Raw genomic sequence first — 21,833 nt, forward strand, 5'->3', positions numbered from 1 at the left:
CCGTTGGAAGGGAGGAGAACCAATTAAGGCGGGGGGTGGGGTGGAACGAGCAGCTGTCTACCCTTAGCAGGAGGGCTCCTGATTACATACCTCTCCTGCTGCTGCTGCTGCTGGCTGTCCAGCAGCAGACTGAAGGTGGCTGCTGCTGTGCACAGGTATATAAAGGCTCAGAGCCTATTATGACACGCGCAGCCAGCGTTCCATTGCCACATTCCATCTACTGCAGGCAGGATACCTGGCTGGCTGAATGTCGCTGAGAAGCTCACAGAGACCGCCATAAGCAACAGTTTAACAGAATGCCACAGACTAATCAACCAAACTTTTTGGGTTGGGTTCTCTTTTATAGTCTGCAGGCATTAAATGAAAGAAGTCAGTGTTCCAGCAGAAGGAGACAACGTTTCAGAAAAGGCATTGTAGCAAACCAAAAAAGAAATTTTAAGCGCAGCAGAGTAACCAGCGCACATACCTGTTAGCTCAGGTGAGTTTAAAAGGCTGCTGTTGATAACAAGGGCATTTGCTAAATAGATGGTGTGTGTGCAACAATATACTGAAAGGTCAATTATATTGTGCAGCTTATCTCACCACCTGTAGTTATTTAGGTGAAAGCTCCAAAATGCTTGCCTAATATGTCTGTTTATCCAAAAGGAAGTAAAAAGGGAGAGCTAGAAAGATAGCATTGCATCACATTACATGGCAATGCAATGCACAGTTGCTGAAGTTGAACCAAAATGAGCTTGTAATCTGGCTTCTGCAACTTTGAACATGAAAAATCCAATGAGGAGAAGAAAAGCAAAGCCAAAGAGTCCATCCCAAAATCCGACAAACAAGCAAAATGAACAAAAAACATTGAATTCAATTCTTTCTGATTTTAGAAACTGCATTAAAGAAGGGGTGCACCGGTCCTGGAGATACTGCAATACCAGGTCAATGCGTGGAGTGGACAGAGCAAGCTCTTTTTCCATCTCCCTGTTCTAAAAATCCATTTAATATATGGTCCCCAGATAGGGGACGTATCAGATATTAAACTGATAAGAACAGATACTACACTTGATCTTAGCCAAAAGGCCGAGAAGCGATAACCAGAATTGGTTTCAAACTACGGAGCCACCCAAGGATCCTGAAAAGTCCATTTGTGGAGATGAGCTCCTGGACTCCCGTTAAGAAGACATGTTGTCAACCTCTAGATCCCTTACATGCCTGCACTTTTCGGCTTGCTGCTGCTGCAATCCACGCGTTTTAGATCTGCATAACTCCACCTCTTTAAACACAGCACCTTCACCCCCTGCTGTTCCCACCCGCCTCAACACCGTTGGAAGGGAGGAGAACCAATTAAGGCGGGGGGTGGGGTGGAACGAGCAGCTGTCTACCCTTAGCAGGAGGGCTCCTGATTACATACCTCTCCTGCTGCTGCTGCTGGCTGTCCAGCAGCAGACTGAAGGTGGCTGCTGCTGTGCACAGGTATATAAAGGCTCAGAGCCTATTATGACACGCGCAGCCAGCGTTCCATTGCCACATTCCATCTACTGCAGGCAGGATACCTGGCTGGCTGAATGTCGCTGAGAAGCTCACAGAGACCGCCATAAGCAACAGTTTAACAGAATGCCACAGACTAATCAACCAAACTTTTTGGGTTGGGTTCTCTTTTATAGTCTGCAGGCATTAAATGAAAGAAGTCAGTGTTCCAGCAGAAGGAGACAACGTTTCAGAAAAGGCATTGTAGCAAACCAAAAAAGAAATTTTAAGCGCAGCAGAGTAACCAGCGCACATACCTGTTAGCTCAGGTCAGTTTAAAAGGCTGCTGTTGATAACAAGGGCATTTGCTAAATAGATGGTGTGTGTGCAACAATATACTGAAAGGTCAATTATATTGTGCAGCTTATCTCACCACCTGTAGTTATTTAGGTGAAAGCTCCAAAATGCTTGCCTAATATGTCTGTTTATCCAAAAGGAAGTAAAAAGGGAGAGCTAGAAAGATAGCATTGCATCACATTACATGGCAATGCAATGCACAGTTGCTGAAGTTGAACCAAAATGAGCTTGTAATCTGGCTTCTGCAACTTTGAACATGAAAAATCCAATGAGGAGAAGAAAAGCAAAGCCAAAGAGTCCATCCCAAAATCCGACAAACAAGCAAAATGAACAAAAAACATTGAATTCAATTCTTTCTGATTTTAGAAACTGCATTAAAGAAGGGGTGCACCGGTCCTGGAGATACTGCAATACCAGGTCAATGCGTGGAGTGGACAGAGCAAGCTCTTTTTCCATCTCCCTGTTCTAAAAATCCATTTAATATATGGTCCCCAGATAGGGGACGTATCAGATATTAAACTGATAAGAACAGATACTACACTTGATCTTAGCCAAAAGGCCGAGAAGCGATAACCAGAATTGGTTTCAAACTACGGAGCCACCCAAGGATCCTGAAAAGTCCATTTGTGGAGATGAGCTCCTGGACTCCCGTTAAGAAGACATGTTGTCAACCTCTAGATCCCTTACATGCCTGCACTTTTCGGCTTGCTGCTGCTGCAATCCACGCGTTTTAGATCTGCATAACTCCACCTCTTTAAACACAGCACCTTCACCCCCTGCTGTTCCCACCCGCCTCAACACCGTTGGAAGGGAGGAGAACCAATTAAGGCGGGGGGTGGGGTGGAACTAGCAGCTGTCTACCCTTAGCAGGAGGGCTCCTGATTACATACCTCTCCTGCTGCTGCTGCTGCTGGCTGTCCAGCAGCAGACTGAAGGTGGCTGCTGCTGTGCACAGGTATATAAAGGCTCAGAGCCTATTATGACACGCGCAGCCAGCGTTCCATTGCCACATTCCATCTACTGCAGGCAGGATACCTGGCTGGCTGAATGTCGCTGAGAAGCTCACAGAGACCGCCATAAGCAACAGTTTAACAGAATGCCACAGACTAATCAACCAAACTTTTTGGGTTGGGTTCTCTTTTATAGTCTGCAGGCATTAAATGAAAGAAGTCAGTGTTCCAGCAGAAGGAGACAACGTTTCAGAAAAGGCATTGTAGCAAACCAAAAAAGAAATTTTAAGCGCAGCAGAGTAACCAGCGCACATACCTGTTAGCTCAGGTGAGTTTAAAAGGCTGCTGTTGATAACAAGGGCATTTGCTAAATAGATGGTGTGTGTGCAACAATATACTGAAAGGTCAATTATATTGTGCAGCTTATCTCACCACCTGTAGTTATTTAGGTGAAAGCTCCAAAATGCTTGCCTAATATGTCTGTTTATCCAAAAGGAAGTAAAAAGGGAGAGCTAGAAAGATAGCATTGCATCACATTACATGGCAATGCAATGCACAGTTGCTGAAGTTGAACCAAAATGAGCTTGTAATCTGGCTTCTGCAACTTTGAACATGAAAAATCCAATGAGGAGAAGAAAAGCAAAGCCAAAGAGTCCATCCCAAAATCCGACAAACAAGCAAACTGAACAAAAAACATTGAATTCAATTCTTTCTGATTTTAGAAACTGCATTAAAGAAGGGGTGCACCGGTCCTGGAGATACTGCAATACCAGGTCAATGCGTGGAGTGGACAGAGCAAGCTCTTTTTCCATCTCCCTGTTCTAAAAATCCATTTAATATATGGTCCCCAGATAGGGGACGTATCAGATATTAAACTGATAAGAACAGATACTACACTTGATCTTAGCCAAAAGGCCGAGAAGCGATAACCAGAATTGGTTTCAAACTACGGAGCCACCCAAGGATCCTGAAAAGTCCATTTGTGGAGATGAGCTCCTGGACTCCCGTTAAGAAGACATGTTGTCAACCTCTAGATCCCTTACATGCCTGCACTTTTCGGCTTGCTGCTGCTGCAATCCACGCGTTTTAGATCTGCATAACTCCACCTCTTTAAACACAGCACCTTCACCCCCTGCTGTTCCCACCCGCCTCAACACCGTTGGAAGGGAGGAGAACCAATTAAGGCGGGGGGTGGGGTGGAACGAGCAGCTGTCTACCCTTAGCAGGAGGGCTCCTGATTACATACCTCTCCTGCTGCTGCTGCTGCTGGCTGTCCAGCAGCAGACTGAAGGTGGCTGCTGCTGTGCACAGGTATATAAAGGCTCAGAGCCTATTATGACACGCGCAGCCAGCGTTCCATTGCCACATTCCATCTACTGCAGGCAGGATACCTGGCTGGCTGAATGTGGCTGAGAAGCTCACAGAGACCGCCATAAGCAACAGTTTAACAGAATGCCACAGACTAATCAACCAAACTTTTTGGGTTGGGTTCTCTTTTATAGTCTGCAGGCATTAAATGAAAGAAGTCAGTGTTCCAGCAGAAGGAGACAACGTTTCAGAAAAGGCATTGTAGCAAACCAAAAAAGAAATTTTAAGCGCAGCAGAGTAACCAGCGCACATACCTGTTAGCTCAGGTGAGTTTAAAAGGCTGCTGTTGATAACAAGGGCATTTGCTAAATAGATGGTGTGTGTGCAACAATATACTGAAAGGTCAATTATATTGTGCAGCTTATCTCACCACCTGTAGTTATTTAGGTGAAAGCTCCAAAATGCTTGCCTAATATGTCTGTTTATCCAAAAGGAAGTAAAAAGGGAGAGCTAGAAAGATAGCATTGCATCACATTACATGGCAATGCAATGCACAGTTGCTGAAGTTGAACCAAAATGAGCTTGTAATCTGGCTTCTGCAACTTTGAACATGAAAAATCCAATGAGGAGAAGAAAAGCAAAGCCAAAGAGTCCATCCCAAAATCCGACAAACAAGCAAAATGAACAAAAAACATTGAATTCAATTCTTTCTGATTTTAGAAACTGCATTAAAGAAGGGGTGCACCGGTCCTGGAGATACTGCAATACCAGGTCAATGCGTGGAGTGGACAGAGCAAGCTCTTTTTCCATCTCCCTGTTCTAAAAATCCATTTAATATATGGTCCCCAGATAGGGGACGTATCAGATATTAAACTGATAAGAACAGATACTACACTTGATCTTAGCCAAAAGGCCGAGAAGCGATAACCAGAATTGGTTTCAAACTATGGAGCCACCCAAGGATCCTGAAAAGTCCATTTGTGGAGATGAGCTCCTGGACTCCCGTTAAGAAGACATGTTGTCAACCTCTAGATCCCTTACATGCCTGCACTTTTCGGCTTGCTGCTGCTGCAATCCACGCGTTTTAGATCTGCATAACTCCACCTCTTTAAACACAGCACCTTCACCCCCTGCTGTTCCCACCCGCCTCAACACCGTTGGAAGGGAGGAGAACCAATTAAGGCGGGGGGTGGGGTGGAACGAGCAGCTGTCTACCCTTAGCAGGAGGGCTCCTGATTACATACCTCTCCTGCTGCTGCTGCTGCTGGCTGTCCAGCAGCAGACTGAAGGTGGCTGCTGCTGTGCACAGGTATATAAAGGCTCAGAGCCTATTATGACACGCGCAGCCAGCGTTCCATTGCCACATTCCATCTACTGCAGGCAGGATACCTGGCTGGCTGAATGTCGCTGAGAAGCTCACAGAGACCGCCATAAGCAACAGTTTAACAGAATGCCACAGACTAATCAACCAAACTTTTTGGGTTGGGTTCTCTTTTATAGTCTGCAGGCATTAAATGAAAGAAGTCAGTGTTCCAGCAGAAGGAGACAACGTTTCAGAAAAGGCATTGTAGCAAACCAAAAAAGAAATTTTAAGCGCAGCAGAGTAACCAGCGCACATACCTGTTAGCTCAGGTGAGTTTAAAAGGCTGCTGTTGATAACAAGGGCATTTGCTAAATAGATGGTGTGTGTGCAACAATATACTGAAAGGTCAATTATATTGTGCAGCTTATCTCACCACCTGTAGTTATTTAGGTGAAAGCTCCAAAATGCTTGCCTAATATGTCTGTTTATCCAAAAGGAAGTAAAAAGGGAGAGCTAGAAAGATAGCATTGCATCACATTACATGGCAATGCAATGCACAGTTGCTGAAGTTGAACCAAAATGAGCTTGTAATCTGGCTTCTGCAACTTTGAACATGAAAAATCCAATGAGGAGAAGAAAAGCAAAGCCAAAGAGTCCATCCCAAAATCCGACAAACAAGCAAAATGAACAAAAAACATTGAATTCAATTCTTTCTGATTTTAGAAACTGCATTAAAGAAGGGGTGCACCGGTCCTGGAGATACTGCAATACCAGGTCAATGCGTGGAGTGGACAGAGCAAGCTCTTTTTCCATCTCCCTGTTCTAAAAATCCATTTAATATATGGTCCCCAGATAGGGGACGTATCAGATATTAAACTGATAAGAACAGATACTACACTTGATCTTAGCCAAAAGGCCGAGAAGCGATAACCAGAATTGGTTTCAAACTACGGAGCCACCCAAGGATCCTGAAAAGTCCATTTGTGGAGATGAGCTCCTGGACTCCCGTTAAGAAGACATGTTGTCAACCTCTAGATCCCTTACATGCCTGCACTTTTCGGCTTGCTGCTGCTGCAATCCACGCGTTTTAGATCTGCATAACTCCACCTCTTTAAACACAGCACCTTCACCCCCTGCTGTTCCCACCCGCCTCAACACCGTTGGAAGGGAGGAGAACCAATTAAGGCGGGGGGTGGGGTGGAACGAGCAGCTGTCTACCCTTAGCAGGAGGGCTCCTGATTACATACCTCTCCTGCTGCTGCTGCTGCTGGCTGTCCAGCAGCAGACTGAAGGTGGCTGCTGCTGTGCACAGGTATATAAAGGCTCAGAGCCTATTATGACACGCGCAGCCAGCGTTCCATTGCCACATTCCATCTACTGCAGGCAGGATACCTGGCTGGCTGAATGTCGCTGAGAAGCTCACAGAGACCGCCATAAGCAACAGTTTAACAGAATGCCACAGACTAATCAACCAAACTTTTTGGGTTGGGTTCTCTTTTATAGTCTGCAGGCATTAAATGAAAGAAGTCAGTGTTCCAGCAGAAGGAGACAACGTTTCAGAAAAGGCATTGTAGCAAACCAAAAAAGAAATTTTAAGCGCAGCAGAGTAACCAGCGCACATACCTGTTAGCTCAGGTGAGTTTAAAAGGCTGCTGTTGATAACAAGGGCATTTGCTAAATAGATGGTGTGTGTGCAACAATATACTGAAAGGTCAATTATATTGTGCAGCTTATCTCACCACCTGTAGTTATTTAGGTGAAAGCTCCAAAATGCTTGCCTAATATGTCTGTTTATCCAAAAGGAAGTAAAAAGGGAGAGCTAGAAAGATAGCATTGCATCACATTACATGGCAATGCAATGCACAGTTGCTGAAGTTGAACCAAAATGAGCTTGTAATCTGGCTTCTGCAACTTTGAACATGAAAAATCCAATGAGGAGAAGAAAAGCAAAGCCAAAGAGTCCATCCCAAAATCCGACAAACAAGCAAAATGAACAAAAAACATTGAATTCAATTCTTTCTGATTTTAGAAACTGCATTAAAGAAGGGGTGCACCGGTCCTGGAGATACTGCAATACCAGGTCAATGCGTGGAGTGGACAGAGCAAGCTCTTTTTCCATCTCCCTGTTCTAAAAATCCATTTAATATATGGTCCCCAGATAGGGGACGTATCAGATATTAAACTGATAAGAACAGATACTACACTTGATCTTAGCCAAAAGGCCGAGAAGCGATAACCAGAATTGGTTTCAAACTACGGAGCCACCCAAGGATCCTGAAAAGTCCATTTGTGGAGATGAGCTCCTGGACTCCCGTTAAGAAGACATGTTGTCAACCTCTAGATCCCTTACATGCCTGCACTTTTCGGCTTGCTGCTGCTGCAATCCACGCGTTTTAGATCTGCATAACTCCACCTCTTTAAACACAGCACCTTCACCCCCTGCTGTTCCCACCCGCCTCAACACCGTTGGAAGGGAGGAGAACCAATTAAGGCGGGGGGTGGGGTGGAACGAGCAGCTGTCTACCCTTAGCAGGAGGGCTCCTGATTACATACCTCTCCTGCTGCTGCTGCTGGCTGTCCAGCAGCAGACTGAAGGTGGCTGCTGCTGTGCACAGGTATATAAAGGCTCAGAGCCTATTATGACACGCGCAGCCAGCGTTCCATTGCCACATTCCATCTACTGCAGGCAGGATACCTGGCTGGCTGAATGTCGCTGAGAAGCTCACAGAGACCGCCATAAGCAACAGTTTAACAGAATGCCACAGACTAATCAACCAAACTTTTTGGGTTGGGTTCTCTTTTATAGTCTGCAGGCATTAAATGAAAGAAGTCAGTGTTCCAGCAGAAGGAGACAACGTTTCAGAAAAGGCATTGTAGCAAACCAAAAAAGAAATTTTAAGCGCAGCAGAGTAACCAGCGCACATACCTGTTAGCTCAGGTCAGTTTAAAAGGCTGCTGTTGATAACAAGGGCATTTGCTAAATAGATGGTGTGTGTGCAACAATATACTGAAAGGTCAATTATATTGTGCAGCTTATCTCACCACCTGTAGTTATTTAGGTGAAAGCTCCAAAATGCTTGCCTAATATGTCTGTTTATCCAAAAGGAAGTAAAAAGGGAGAGCTAGAAAGATAGCATTGCATCACATTACATGGCAATGCAATGCACAGTTGCTGAAGTTGAACCAAAATGAGCTTGTAATCTGGCTTCTGCAACTTTGAACATGAAAAATCCAATGAGGAGAAGAAAAGCAAAGCCAAAGAGTCCATCCCAAAATCCGACAAACAAGCAAAATGAACAAAAAACATTGAATTCAATTCTTTCTGATTTTAGAAACTGCATTAAAGAAGGGGTGCACCGGTCCTGGAGATACTGCAATACCAGGTCAATGCGTGGAGTGGACAGAGCAAGCTCTTTTTCCATCTCCCTGTTCTAAAAATCCATTTAATATATGGTCCCCAGATAGGGGACGTATCAGATATTAAACTGATAAGAACAGATACTACACTTGATCTTAGCCAAAAGGCCGAGAAGCGATAACCAGAATTGGTTTCAAACTACGGAGCCACCCAAGGATCCTGAAAAGTCCATTTGTGGAGATGAGCTCCTGGACTCCCGTTAAGAAGACATGTTGTCAACCTCTAGATCCCTTACATGCCTGCACTTTTCGGCTTGCTGCTGCTGCAATCCACGCGTTTTAGATCTGCATAACTCCACCTCTTTAAACACAGCACCTTCACCCCCTGCTGTTCCCACCCGCCTCAACACCGTTGGAAGGGAGGAGAACCAATTAAGGCGGGGGGTGGGGTGGAACTAGCAGCTGTCTACCCTTAGCAGGAGGGCTCCTGATTACATACCTCTCCTGCTGCTGCTGCTGCTGGCTGTCCAGCAGCAGACTGAAGGTGGCTGCTGCTGTGCACAGGTATATAAAGGCTCAGAGCCTATTATGACACGCGCAGCCAGCGTTCCATTGCCACATTCCATCTACTGCAGGCAGGATACCTGGCTGGCTGAATGTCGCTGAGAAGCTCACAGAGACCGCCATAAGCAACAGTTTAACAGAATGCCACAGACTAATCAACCAAACTTTTTGGGTTGGGTTCTCTTTTATAGTCTGCAGGCATTAAATGAAAGAAGTCAGTGTTCCAGCAGAAGGAGACAACGTTTCAGAAAAGGCATTGTAGCAAACCAAAAAAGAAATTTTAAGCGCAGCAGAGTAACCAGCGCACATACCTGTTAGCTCAGGTGAGTTTAAAAGGCTGCTGTTGATAACAAGGGCATTTGCTAAATAGATGGTGTGTGTGCAACAATATACTGAAAGGTCAATTATATTGTGCAGCTTATCTCACCACCTGTAGTTATTTAGGTGAAAGCTCCAAAATGCTTGCCTAATATGTCTGTTTATCCAAAAGGAAGTAAAAAGGGAGAGCTAGAAAGATAGCATTGCATCACATTACATGGCAATGCAATGCACAGTTGCTGAAGTTGAACCAAAATGAGCTTGTAATCTGGCTTCTGCAACTTTGAACATGAAAAATCCAATGAGGAGAAGAAAAGCAAAGCCAAAGAGTCCATCCCAAAATCCGACAAACAAGCAAACTGAACAAAAAACATTGAATTCAATTCTTTCTGATTTTAGAAACTGCATTAAAGAAGGGGTGCACCGGTCCTGGAGATACTGCAATACCAGGTCAATGCGTGGAGTGGACAGAGCAAGCTCTTTTTCCATCTCCCTGTTCTAAAAATCCATTTAATATATGGTCCCCAGATAGGGGACGTATCAGATATTAAACTGATAAGAACAGATACTACACTTGATCTTAGCCAAAAGGCCGAGAAGCGATAACCAGAATTGGTTTCAAACTACGGAGCCACCCAAGGATCCTGAAAAGTCCATTTGTGGAGATGAGCTCCTGGACTCCCGTTAAGAAGACATGTTGTCAACCTCTAGATCCCTTACATGCCTGCACTTTTCGGCTTGCTGCTGCTGCAATCCACGCGTTTTAGATCTGCATAACTCCACCTCTTTAAACACAGCACCTTCACCCCCTGCTGTTCCCACCCGCCTCAACACCGTTGGAAGGGAGGAGAACCAATTAAGGCGGGGGGTGGGGTGGAACGAGCAGCTGTCTACCCTTAGCAGGAGGGCTCCTGATTACATACCTCTCCTGCTGCTGCTGCTGCTGGCTGTCCAGCAGCAGACTGAAGGTGGCTGCTGCTGTGCACAGGTATATAAAGGCTCAGAGCCTATTATGACACGCGCAGCCAGCGTTCCATTGCCACATTCCATCTACTGCAGGCAGGATACCTGGCTGGCTGAATGTGGCTGAGAAGCTCACAGAGACCGCCATAAGCAACAGTTTAACAGAATGCCACAGACTAATCAACCAAACTTTTTGGGTTGGGTTCTCTTTTATAGTCTGCAGGCATTAAATGAAAGAAGTCAGTGTTCCAGCAGAAGGAGACAACGTTTCAGAAAAGGCATTGTAGCAAACCAAAAAAGAAATTTTAAGCGCAGCAGAGTAACCAGCGCACATACCTGTTAGCTCAGGTGAGTTTAAAAGGCTGCTGTTGATAACAAGGGCATTTGCTAAATAGATGGTGTGTGTGCAACAATATACTGAAAGGTCAATTATATTGTGCAGCTTATCTCACCACCTGTAGTTATTTAGGTGAAAGCTCCAAAATGCTTGCCTAATATGTCTGTTTATCCAAAAGGAAGTAAAAAGGGAGAGCTAGAAAGATAGCATTGCATCACATTACATGGCAATGCAATGCACAGTTGCTGAAGTTGAACCAAAATGAGCTTGTAATCTGGCTTCTGCAACTTTGAACATGAAAAATCCAATGAGGAGAAGAAAAGCAAAGCCAAAGAGTCCATCCCAAAATCCGACAAACAAGCAAAATGAACAAAAAACATTGAATTCAATTCTTTCTGATTTTAGAAACTGCATTAAAGAAGGGGTGCACCGGTCCTGGAGATACTGCAATACCAGGTCAATGCGTGGAGTGGACAGAGCAAGCTCTTTTTCCATCTCCCTGTTCTAAAAATCCATTTAATATATGGTCCCCAGATAGGGGACGTATCAGATATTAAACTGATAAGAACAGATACTACACTTGATCTTAGCCAAAAGGCCGAGAAGCGATAACCAGAATTGGTTTCAAACTATGGAGCCACCCAAGGATCCTGAAAAGTCCATTTGTGGAGATGAGCTCCTGGACTCCCGTTAAGAAGACATGTTGTCAACCTCTAGATCCCTTACATGCCTGCACTTTTCGGCTTGCTGCTGCTGCAATCCACGCGTTTTAGATCTGCATAACTCCACCTCTTTAAACACAGCACCTTCACCCCCTGCTGTTCCCACCCGCCTCAACACCGTTGGAAGGGAGGAGAACCAATTAAGGCGGGGGGTGGGGTGGAACGAGCAGCTGTCTACCCTTAGCAGGAGGGCTCCTGATTACATACCTCTCCTGCTGCTGCTGCTGCTGGCTGTCCAGCAGCAGACTGAAGGTGGCTGCTGCTGTGCACAGGTATATAAAGGCTCAGAGCCTATTATGACACGCGCAGCCAGCGTTCCATTGCCACATTCCATCTACTGCAGGCAGGATACCTGGCTGGCTGAATGTCGCTGAGAAGCTCACAGAGACCGCCATAAGCAACAGTTTAACAGAATGCCACAGACTAATCAACCAAACTTTTTGGGTTGGGTTCTCTTTTATAGTCTGCAGGCATTAAATGAAAGAAGTCAGTGTTCCAGCAGAAGGAGACAACGTTTCAGAAAAGGCATTGTAGCAAACCAAAAAAGAAATTTTAAGCGCAGCAGAGTAACCAGCGCACATACCTGTTAGCTCAGGTGAGTTTAAAAGGCTGCTGTTGATAACAAGGGCATTTGCTAAATAGATGGTGTGTGTGCAACAATATACTGAAAGGTCAATTATATTGTGCAGCTTATCTCACCACCTGTAGTTATTTAGGTGAAAGCTCCAAAATGCTTGCCTAATATGTCTGTTTATCCAAAAGGAAGTAAAAAGGGAGAGCTAGAAAGATAGCATTGCATCACATTACATGGCAATGCAATGCACAGTTGCTGAAGTTGAACCAAAATGAGCTTGTAATCTGGCTTCTGCAACTTTGAACATGAAAAATCCAATGAGGAGAAGAAAAGCAAAGCCAAAGAGTCCATCCCAAAATCCGACAAACAAGCAAAATGAACAAAAAACATTGAATTCAATTCTTTCTGATTTTAGAAACTGCATTAAAGAAGGGGTGCACCGGTCCTGGAGATACTGCAATACCAGGTCAATGCGTGGAGTGGACAGAGCAAGCTCTTTTTCCATCTCCCTGTTCTAAAAATCCATTTAATATATGGTCCCCAGATAGGGGACGTATCAGATATTAAACTGATAAGAACAGATACTACACTTGATCTTAGCCAAAAGGCCGAGAAGCGATAACCAGAATTGGTTTCAAACTACGGAGCCACCCAAGGATCCTGAAAAGTCCATTTGTGGAGATGAGCTCCTGGACTCCCGTTAAGAAGACATGTTGTCAACCTCTAGATCCCTTACATGCCTGCACTTTTCGGCTTGCTGCTGCTGCAATCCACGCGTTTTAGATCTGCATAACTCCACCTCTTTAAACACAGCACCTTCACCCCCTGCTGTTCCCACCCGCCTCAACACCGTTGGAAGGGAGGAGAACCAATTAAGGCGGGGGGTGGGGTGGAACGAGCAGCTGTCTACCCTTAGCAGGAGGGCTCCTGATTACATACCTCTCCTGCTGCTGCTGCTGCTGGCTGTCCAGCAGCAGACTGAAGGTGGCTGCTGCTGTGCACAGGTATATAAAGGCTCAGAGCCTATTATGACACGCGCAGCCAGCGTTCCATTGCCACATTCCATCTACTGCAGGCAGGATACCTGGCTGGCTGAATGTGGCCGAGAAGCTCACAGAGACCGCCATAAGCAACAGTTTAACAGAATGCCACAGACTAATCAACCAAACTTTTTGGGTTGGGTTCTCTTTTATAGTCTGCAGGCATTAAATGAAAGAAGTCAGTGTTCCAGCAGAAGGAGACAACGTTTCAGAAAAGGCATTGTAGCAAACCAAAAAAGAAATTTTAAGTGCAGCAGAGTAACCAGCGCACATACCTGTTAGCTCAGGTGAGTTTAAAAGGCTGCTGTTGATAACAAGGGCATTTGCTAAATAGATGGTGTGTGTGCAACAATATACTGAAAGGTCAATTATATTGTGCAGCTTATCTCACCACCTGTAGTTATTTAGGTGAAAGCTCCAAAATGCTTGCCTAATATGTCTGTTTATCCAAAAGGAAGTAAAAAGGGAGAGCTAGAAAGATAGCATTGCATCACATTACATGGCAATGCAATGCACAGTTGCTGAAGTTGAACCAAAATGAGCTTGTAATCTGGCTTCTGCAACTTTGAACATGAAAAATCCAATGAGGAGAAGAAAAGCAAAGCCAAAGAGTCCATCCCAAAATCCGACAAACAAGCAAAATGAACAAAAAACATTGAATTCAATTCTTTCTGATTTTAGAAACTGCATTAAAGAAGGGGTGCACCGGTCCTGGAGATACTGCAATACCAGGTCAATGCGTGGAGTGGACAGAGCAAGCTCTTTTTCCATCTCCCTGTTCTAAAAATCCATTTAATATATGGTCCCCAGATAGGGGACGTATCAGATATTAAACTGATAAGAACAGATACTACACTTGATCTTAGCCAAAAGGCCGAGAAGCGATAACCAGAATTGGTTTCAAACTACGGAGCCACCCAAGGATCCTGAAAAGTCCATTTGTGGAGATGAGCTCCTGGACTCCCGTTAAGAAGACATGTTGTCAACCTCTAGATCCCTTACATGCCTGCACTTTTCGGCTTGCTGCTGCTGCAATCCACGCGTTTTAGATCTGCATAACTCCACCTCTTTAAACACAGCACCTTCACCCCCTGCTGTTCCCACCCGCCTCAACACCATTGGAAGGGAGGAGAACCAATTAAGGCGGGGGGTGGGGTGGAACGAGCAGCTGTCTACCCTTAGCAGGAGGGCTCCTGATTACATACCTCTCCTGCTGCTGCTGCTGCTGGCTGTCCAGCAGCAGACTGAAGGTGGCTGCTGCTGTGCACAGGTATATAAAGGCTCAGAGCCTATTATGACACGCGCAGCCAGCGTTCCATTGCCACATTCCATCTACTGCAGGCAGGATACCTGGCTGGCTGAATGTCGCTGAGAAGCTCACAGAGACCGCCATAAGCAACAGTTTAACAGAATGCCACAGACTAATCAACCAAACTTTTTGGGTTGGGTTCTCTTTTATAGTCTGCAGGCATTAAATGAAAGAAGTCAGTGTTCCAGCAGAAGGAGACAACGTTTCAGAAAAGGCATTGTAGCAAACCAAAAAAGAAATTTTAAGCGCAGCAGAGTAACCAGCGCACATACCTGTTAGCTCAGGTGAGTTTAAAAGGCTGCTGTTGATAACAAGGGCATTTGCTAAATAGATGGTGTGTGTGCAACAATATACTGAAAGGTCAATTATATTGTGCAGCTTATCTCACCACCTGTAGTTATTTAGGTGAAAGCTCCAAAATGCTTGCCTAATATGTCTGTTTATCCAAAAGGAAGTAAAAAGGGAGAGCTAGAAAGATAGCATTGCATCACATTACATGGCAATGCAATGCACAGTTGCTGAAGTTGAACCAAAATGAGCTTGTAATCTGGCTTCTGCAACTTTGAACATGAAAAATCCAATGAGGAGAAGAAAAGCAAAGCCAAAGAGTCCATCCCAAAATCCGACAAACAAGCAAAATGAACAAAAAACATTGAATTCAATTCTTTCTGATTTTAGAAACTGCATTAAAGAAGGGGTGCACCGGTCTTGGAGATACTGCAATACCAGGTCAATGCGTGGAGTGGACAGAGCAAGCTCTTTTTCCATCTCCCTGTTCTAAAAATCCATTTAATATATGGTCCCCAGATAGGGGACGTATCAGATATTAAACTGATAAGAACAGATTTTTTTTTTTTTAAATTGAATGCGTCAGAAGACGCGACATAAATTTAAATTTCCATATTTACATGGACAACAAAAATGTCGCCTACGCCTTCATCACTCGTATTCAACATATTTTTCTTTAAGAAAATTTATAAATAAATATAACACAAACATAACAAATCTTTTCCACAAGAAAAACTCAATCTTTTAACACAATAACAAAAGAAAACAATTAAATACTCTATCCTATCTTAAACCCAGCTTTACTAGCTGAGTAGAAAAGGATGTCCCACCAATCTTCATGGAGCTTTCCACTTTCCCCATATAACTCTAATACTTGTGTTGCAATATCCATCGGAATCTTGTACATTTCGCAAAATCTCTTCGGGTAAGACTTAAAATTTTTCTCAATGCTGAATCTCATCAACTTCAATTTACCTGGCTCTAAGGACTTCCTCACTTTCTTGATCACTTCAGGCCATTCTTCTTTAGTGGTCTTGGGTGCCTCAGCACCAGACTCCTTCTTTTCACTTGTACTCTTTTCCTTCTTTTTACCTTTTCCCTTCTTTTCTTCCCTTTTATATCTTCCTGGACAATCTTTAAAACTATGATCTGTATCCCAGCATAAATTACATGATTTCTCTTCCGTACAGTCTTTGGCCAAATGTCCTTCACCTTTACATTCTCTGCAAATTATTTTCTTACAGTCTGCAGCATGATGACCTTTGTCAGAACACTTCCTACAGAGTCTTTCAACACCATCATAAAAGACTGTACCCCAGACACCTCCAATTCTGATGCTCATATCCAAAAGACATAATGAGCCTGCTTCATTTTCCTTGAAAGTTACTAAGAACTTCCATTTTCCGGACCAAAATCCATACTCATTATTTATCTTCCCTTGAATCTCTGCAGCTGCACATTGCAACAAAAGCCTGGTTCTAATATCTTCCACTTCTACTTTAGGTGACGCCATCCGCACAATCACAGTCTTAATCTTCCTAGGAAAATGGGGAGTCATAATCACCCCCTCATATTCCACTGCTTTGCTCAAAGAAAACCATGTTCTTTCCACATTCTCGCATGGACTTTTAGTTTCAAAACATACATCATATATTCCTTTCTTGGGGTAGTCCAGAATGGCGAGGACATTACTCCTCTCCACTCCCAGGGGCCCCAAAAGTACTCTCACCAGCCATCCAAGTCCTTTTTCTCTCCTGTGTTCTTCTGTGACGAAGAAACGCAGAGCGTCACGAATCCTCTCTGCTTTCGGGATTCCTCCCTGTGGACTGCCTCCTGAAGCCGACATCCCCATCTCTGGATCCATCTTCTCCACGTCAGAAGGTCACCTCCACAAAACACAAAGGAATTGCAAGGTATTGATCACTACTCGTTGTCTGGGGACTAATCCGCCTGCCCACAGCAACAAGGGGGTGAAGTCATCTGTTACAAGGACTATCCCCCAAGGCCAACAGGACGGGTACCCCAGACACCTCAGGTCAGACCAGATGCAGCAACTGGTAGATCACTACACCTGATCTTAGCCAAAAGGCCGAGAAGCGATAACCAGAATTGGTTTCAAACTACGGAGCCACCCAAGGATCCTGAAATGTCCATTTGTGGAGATGAGCTCCTGGACTCCCGTTAAGAAGACATGTTGTCAACCTCTAGATCCCTTACATGCCTGCACTTTTCGGCTTGCTGCTGCTGCAATCCACGCGTTTTAGATCTGCATAACTCCACCTCTTTAAACACAGCACCTTCACCCCCTGCTGTTCCCACCCGCCTCAACACCGTTGGAAGGGAGGAGAACCAATTAAGGCGGGGGGTGGGGTGGAACGAGCAGCTGTCTACCCTTAGCAGGAGGGCTCCTGATTACATACCTCTCCTGCTGCTGCTGCTGCTGGCTGTCCAGCAGCAGACTGAAGGTGGCTGCTGCTGTGCACAGGTATATAAAGGCTCAGAGCCTATTATGACACGCGCAGCCAGCGTTCCATTGCCACATTCCATCTACTGCAGGCAGGATACCTGGCTGGCTGAATGTCGCTGAGAAGCTCACAGAGACCGCCATAAGCAACAGTTTAACAGAATGCCACAGACTAATCAACCAAACTTTTTGGGTTGGGTTCTCTTTTATAGTCTGCAGGCATTAAATGAAAGAAGTCAGTGTTCCAGCAGAAGGAGACAACGTTTCAGAAAAGGCATTGTAGCAAACCAAAAAAGAAATTTTAAGCGCAGCAGAGTAACCAGCGCACATACCTGTTAGCTCAGGTGAGTTTAAAAGGCTGTTGTTGATAACAAGGGCATTTGCTAAATAGATGGTGTGTGTGCAACAATATACTGAAAGGTCAATTATATTGTGCAGCTTATCTCACCACCTGTAGTTAAAGCTCCAAAATGCTTGCCTAATATGTCTGTTTATCCAAAAGGAAGTAAAAAGGGAGAGCTAGAAAGATAGCATTGCATCACATTACATGGCAATGCAATGCACAGTTGCTGAAGTTGAACCAAAATGAGCTTGTAATCTGGCTTCTGCAACTTTGAACATGAAAAATCCAATGAGGAGAAGAAAAGCAAAGCCAAAGAGTCCATCCCAAAATCCGACAAACAAGCAAAATGAACAAAAAACATTGAATTCAATTCTTTCTGATTTTAGAAACTGCATTAAAGAAGGGGTGCACCGGTCCTGGAGATACTGCAATACCAGGTCAATGCATGGAGTGGACAGAGCAAGCTCTTTTTCCATCTCCCTGTTCTAAAAATCCATTTAATATATGGTCCCCAGATAGGGGACGTATCAGATATTAAACTGATAAGAACAGATACTACACTTGATCTTAGCCAAAAGGCCGAGAAGCGATAACCAGAATTGGTTTCAAACTACGGAGCCACCCAAGGATCCTGAAAAGTCCATTTGTGGAGATGAGCTCCTGGACTCCCGTTAAGAAGACATGTTGTCAACCTCTAGATCCCTTACATGCCTGCACTTTTCGGCTTGCTGCTGCTGCAATCCACGCGTTTTAGATCTGCATAACTCCACCTCTTTAAACACAGCACCTTCACCCCCTGCTGTTCCCACCCGCCTCAACACCGTTGGAAGGGAGGAGAACCAATTAAGGCGGGGGGTGGGGTGGAACGAGCAGCTGTCTACCCTTAGCAGGAGGGCTCCTGATTACATACCTCTCCTGCTGCTGCTGCTGCTGGCTGTCCAGCAGCAGACTGAAGGTGGCTGCTGCTGTGCACAGGTATATAAAGGCTCAGAGCCTATTATGACACGCGCAGCCAGCGTTCCATTGCCACATTCCATCTACTGCAGGCAGGATACCTGGCTGGCTGAATGTCGCTGAGAAGCTCACAGAGACCGCCATAAGCAACAGTTTAACAGAATGCCACAGACTAATCAACCAAACTTTTTGGGTTGGGTTCTCTTTTATAGTCTGCAGGCATTAAATGAAAGAAGTCAGTGTTCCAGCAGAAGGAGACAACGTTTCAGAAAAGGCATTGTAGCAAACCAAAAAAGAAATTTTAAGCGCAGCAGAGTAACCAGCGCACATACCTGTTAGCTCAGGTGAGTTTAAAAGGCTGCTGTTGATAACAAGGGCATTTGCTAAATAGATGGTGTGTGTGCAACAATATACTGAAAGGTCAATTATATTGTGCAGCTTATCTCACCACCTGTAGTTATTTAGGTGAAAGCTCCAAAATGCTTGCCTAATATGTCTGTTTATCCAAAAGGAAGTAAAAAGGGAAAGCTAGAAAGATAGCATTGCATCACATTACATGGCAATGCAATGCACAGTTGCTGAAGTTGAACCAAAATGAGCTTGTAATCTGGCTTCTGCAACTTTGAACATGAAAAATCCAATGAGGAGAAGAAAAGCAAAGCCAAAGAGTCCATCCCAAAATCCGACAAACAAGCAAAATGAACAAAAAACATTGAATTCAATTCTTTCTGATTTTAGAAACTGCATTAAAGAAGGGGTGCACCGGTCCTGGAGATACTGCAATACCAGGTCAATGCGTGGAGTGGACAGAGCAAGCTTTTTTTCCATCTCCCTGTTCTAAAAATCCATTTAATATATGGTCCCCAGATAGGGGACGTATCAGATATTAAACTGATAAGAACAGATTTTTTTTTTGTCGAAAGCCCGAATTCGTGTACAAAACCCGAGTGCGCTTAAAAAAGTGACAAGTGCCACAAAAAAAGTGCACTAGGATGCTGGTCTTCTTGAAACCCTCTCCAAAAGGAGAAGGGTCCCCCAAACCATTCCCCGTCCCTCCGAGCCAGAAGGCCACAGCGAGGAACAGGAACAAATAGCCACCTCCAGCCGGAGCCAGAGGCGACCCAATCTTACCCCCAGCACCTGCCCGAGTTCTCACCCGAGCAAGGCACTGGGAGCCAAAGACTGTGCTCCCCTCCCGGAAGAGGGGAGCCAACAACGCTCTCCTCCCGAAAGAGGAGAGCCAAGGGGGTTCAGGGGGGAGCGGAACCTGATGGCCACACACTCCCCCCCTAGACCTGCCAAGAGAGGAACCCGTAAGGGAACCGCATCCCGACAAAATCCTAGTAGGACGTAACACACGTGAATAAGTGGACACACAGTGACAAAGAAATTTAAATAAATAGTGAAGGTTTCACAGTATAATACTGCCCGGACCTTCGACCGGGAATTGAAAAATTCCCCATCCTAAGGCCAGAAGGCCCGGAATAAGGGTGTGTGTGAAGAAAGAAATATTGAAGTGCTAGTGCAAATGTGCCATAAACTCAAGTGGGGTTCCCAATCCCAGTGAGTTAAGGCACCCCAGGGTCACCACTCCTGGGGCACTTCACACTTCGGGCTTTCGATCTTCCCCGGCCCAATGGCGTCGATCCTGGGGGGCCATGCTTTCCACCAGATGACTATATTAGCCACCTGGCGTACTAACAAGCGCCTAAACCCCAGTGTGCATAATGTATCAATCTACTAGGGCGGCCAACATCCAAAACCGCCTTTTCGAAAGATACTACACTTGATCTTAGCCAAAAGGCCGAGAAGCGATAACCAGAATTGGTTTCAAACTACGGAGCCACCCAAGGATCCTGAAAAGTCCATTTGTGGAGATGAGCTCCTGGACTCCCGTTAAGAAGACATGTTGTCAACCTCTAGATCCCTTACATGCCTGCACTTTTCGGCTTGCTGCTGCTGCAATCCACGCATTTTAGATCTGCATAACTCCACATCTTTAAACACAGCACCTTCACCCCCTGCTGTTCCCACCCGCCTCAACACCGTTGGAAGGGAGGAGAACCAATTAAGGCGGGGGGTGGGGTGGAACGAGCAGCTGTCTACCCTTAGCAGGAGGGCTCCTGATTACATACCTCTCCTGCTGCTGCTGCTGCTGGCTGTCCAGCAGCAGACTGAAGGTGGCTGCTGCTGTGCACAGGTATATAAAGGCTCAGAGCCTATTATGACACGCGCAGCCAGCATTCCATTGCCACATTCCATCTACTGCAGGCAGGATACCTGGCTGGCTGAATGTCGCTGAGAAGCTCACAGAGACCGCCATAAGCAACAGTTTAACAGAATGCCACAGACTAATCAACCAAACTTTTTGGGTTGGGTTCTCTTTTATAGTCTGCAGGCATTAAATGAAAGAAGTCAGTGTTCCAGCAGAAGGAGACAACGTTTCAGAAAAGGCATTGTAGCAAACCAAAAAAGAAATTTTAAGCGCAGCAGAGTAACCAGCGCACATACCTGTTAGCTCAGGTGAGTTTAAAAGGCTGCTGTTGATATCAAGGGCATTTGCTAAATAGATGGTGTGTGTGCAACAATATACTGAAAGGTCAATTATATTGTGCAGCTTATCTCACCACCTGTAGTTATTTAGGTGAAAGCTCCAAAATGCTTGCCTAATATGTCTGTTTATCCAAAAGGAAGTAAAAAGGGAGAGCTAGAAAGATAGCATTGCATCACATTACATGGCAATGCAATGCACAGTTGCTGAAGTTGAACCAAAATGAGCTTGTAATCTGGCTTCTGCAACTTTGAACATGAAAAATCCAATGAGGAGAAGAAAAGCAAAGCCAAAGAGTCCATCCCAAAATCCGACAAACAAGCAAAATGAACAAAAAACATTGAATTCAATTCTTTCTGATTTTAGAAACTGCATTAAAGAAGGGGTGCACCGGTCCTGGAGATACTGCAATACCAGGTCAATGCGTGGAGTGGACAGAGCAAGCTCTTTTTCCATCTCCCTGTTCTAAAAATCCATTTAATATATGGTCCCCAGATAGGGGACGTATCAGATATTAAACTGATAAGAACAGATACTACACTTGATCTTAGCCAAAAGGCCGAGAAGCGATAACAAGAATTGGTTTCAAACTACGGAGCCACCCAAGGATCCTGAAAAGTCCATTTGTGGAGATGAGCTCCTGGACTCCCGTTAAGAAGACATGTTGTCAACCTCTAGA

General features: G+C 44.9%; 14 non-coding genes and 2 pseudogenes across 14 annotated transcripts; all 16 read right to left on the bottom strand.

Annotated features, from left to right (window-relative positions):
- Positions 1-886: 886 nt before the first annotated feature.
- LOC141204853 (U2 spliceosomal RNA) lies at positions 887-1,077 on the bottom strand. The gene has a single exon (XR_012275703.1). It is a non-coding gene; the product is annotated as a U2 spliceosomal RNA (small nuclear RNA).
- Positions 1,078-2,189: 1,112 nt separating this feature from the next.
- LOC141204854 (U2 spliceosomal RNA) lies at positions 2,190-2,380 on the bottom strand. Its single transcript, XR_012275704.1, has one exon. It is a non-coding gene; the product is annotated as a U2 spliceosomal RNA (small nuclear RNA).
- Positions 2,381-3,495: 1,115 nt separating this feature from the next.
- Positions 3,496-3,686, bottom strand: LOC141204855 (U2 spliceosomal RNA). The gene has a single exon (XR_012275705.1). It is a non-coding gene; the product is annotated as a U2 spliceosomal RNA (small nuclear RNA).
- A 1,115-nt stretch (positions 3,687-4,801) lies between these two features.
- Positions 4,802-4,992, bottom strand: LOC141204856 (U2 spliceosomal RNA). The gene has a single exon (XR_012275706.1). It is a non-coding gene; the product is annotated as a U2 spliceosomal RNA (small nuclear RNA).
- A 1,115-nt stretch (positions 4,993-6,107) lies between these two features.
- On the bottom strand, positions 6,108-6,298 carry LOC141204857 (U2 spliceosomal RNA). The gene has a single exon (XR_012275707.1). It is a non-coding gene; the product is annotated as a U2 spliceosomal RNA (small nuclear RNA).
- A 1,115-nt stretch (positions 6,299-7,413) lies between these two features.
- Positions 7,414-7,604, bottom strand: LOC141204858 (U2 spliceosomal RNA). The gene has a single exon (XR_012275708.1). It is a non-coding gene; the product is annotated as a U2 spliceosomal RNA (small nuclear RNA).
- A 1,112-nt stretch (positions 7,605-8,716) lies between these two features.
- LOC141204860 (U2 spliceosomal RNA) lies at positions 8,717-8,907 on the bottom strand. Its single transcript, XR_012275710.1, has one exon. It is a non-coding gene; the product is annotated as a U2 spliceosomal RNA (small nuclear RNA).
- A 1,115-nt stretch (positions 8,908-10,022) lies between these two features.
- On the bottom strand, positions 10,023-10,213 carry LOC141204861 (U2 spliceosomal RNA). The gene has a single exon (XR_012275711.1). It is a non-coding gene; the product is annotated as a U2 spliceosomal RNA (small nuclear RNA).
- A 1,115-nt stretch (positions 10,214-11,328) lies between these two features.
- On the bottom strand, positions 11,329-11,519 carry LOC141204862 (U2 spliceosomal RNA). The gene has a single exon (XR_012275712.1). It is a non-coding gene; the product is annotated as a U2 spliceosomal RNA (small nuclear RNA).
- Positions 11,520-12,634: 1,115 nt separating this feature from the next.
- Positions 12,635-12,825, bottom strand: LOC141204863 (U2 spliceosomal RNA). Its single transcript, XR_012275713.1, has one exon. It is a non-coding gene; the product is annotated as a U2 spliceosomal RNA (small nuclear RNA).
- A 1,115-nt stretch (positions 12,826-13,940) lies between these two features.
- LOC141204864 (U2 spliceosomal RNA) lies at positions 13,941-14,131 on the bottom strand. Its single transcript, XR_012275714.1, has one exon. It is a non-coding gene; the product is annotated as a U2 spliceosomal RNA (small nuclear RNA).
- Positions 14,132-15,246: 1,115 nt separating this feature from the next.
- Positions 15,247-15,421, bottom strand: LOC141204360 (U2 spliceosomal RNA; annotated as a pseudogene).
- Positions 15,422-18,049: 2,628 nt separating this feature from the next.
- Positions 18,050-18,240, bottom strand: LOC141204076 (U2 spliceosomal RNA). The gene has a single exon (XR_012275048.1). It is a non-coding gene; the product is annotated as a U2 spliceosomal RNA (small nuclear RNA).
- A 1,115-nt stretch (positions 18,241-19,355) lies between these two features.
- On the bottom strand, positions 19,356-19,537 carry LOC141204371 (U2 spliceosomal RNA). Its single transcript, XR_012275302.1, has one exon. It is a non-coding gene; the product is annotated as a U2 spliceosomal RNA (small nuclear RNA).
- Positions 19,538-20,327: 790 nt separating this feature from the next.
- On the bottom strand, positions 20,328-20,419 carry LOC141204449 (U2 spliceosomal RNA; annotated as a pseudogene).
- Positions 20,420-21,534: 1,115 nt separating this feature from the next.
- Positions 21,535-21,725, bottom strand: LOC141204865 (U2 spliceosomal RNA). The gene has a single exon (XR_012275715.1). It is a non-coding gene; the product is annotated as a U2 spliceosomal RNA (small nuclear RNA).
- Between the last annotated feature and the right edge of the window lie 108 nt (positions 21,726-21,833).

Source organism: Phyllobates terribilis, unplaced genomic scaffold (assembly GCF_046119375.1).
Source record: "Phyllobates terribilis strain yellow unplaced genomic scaffold, ASM4611937v1 Scaffold_134__1_contigs__length_4944459, whole genome shotgun sequence".
Taxonomy (NCBI): Eukaryota; Metazoa; Chordata; class Amphibia; order Anura; family Dendrobatidae; genus Phyllobates; species Phyllobates terribilis.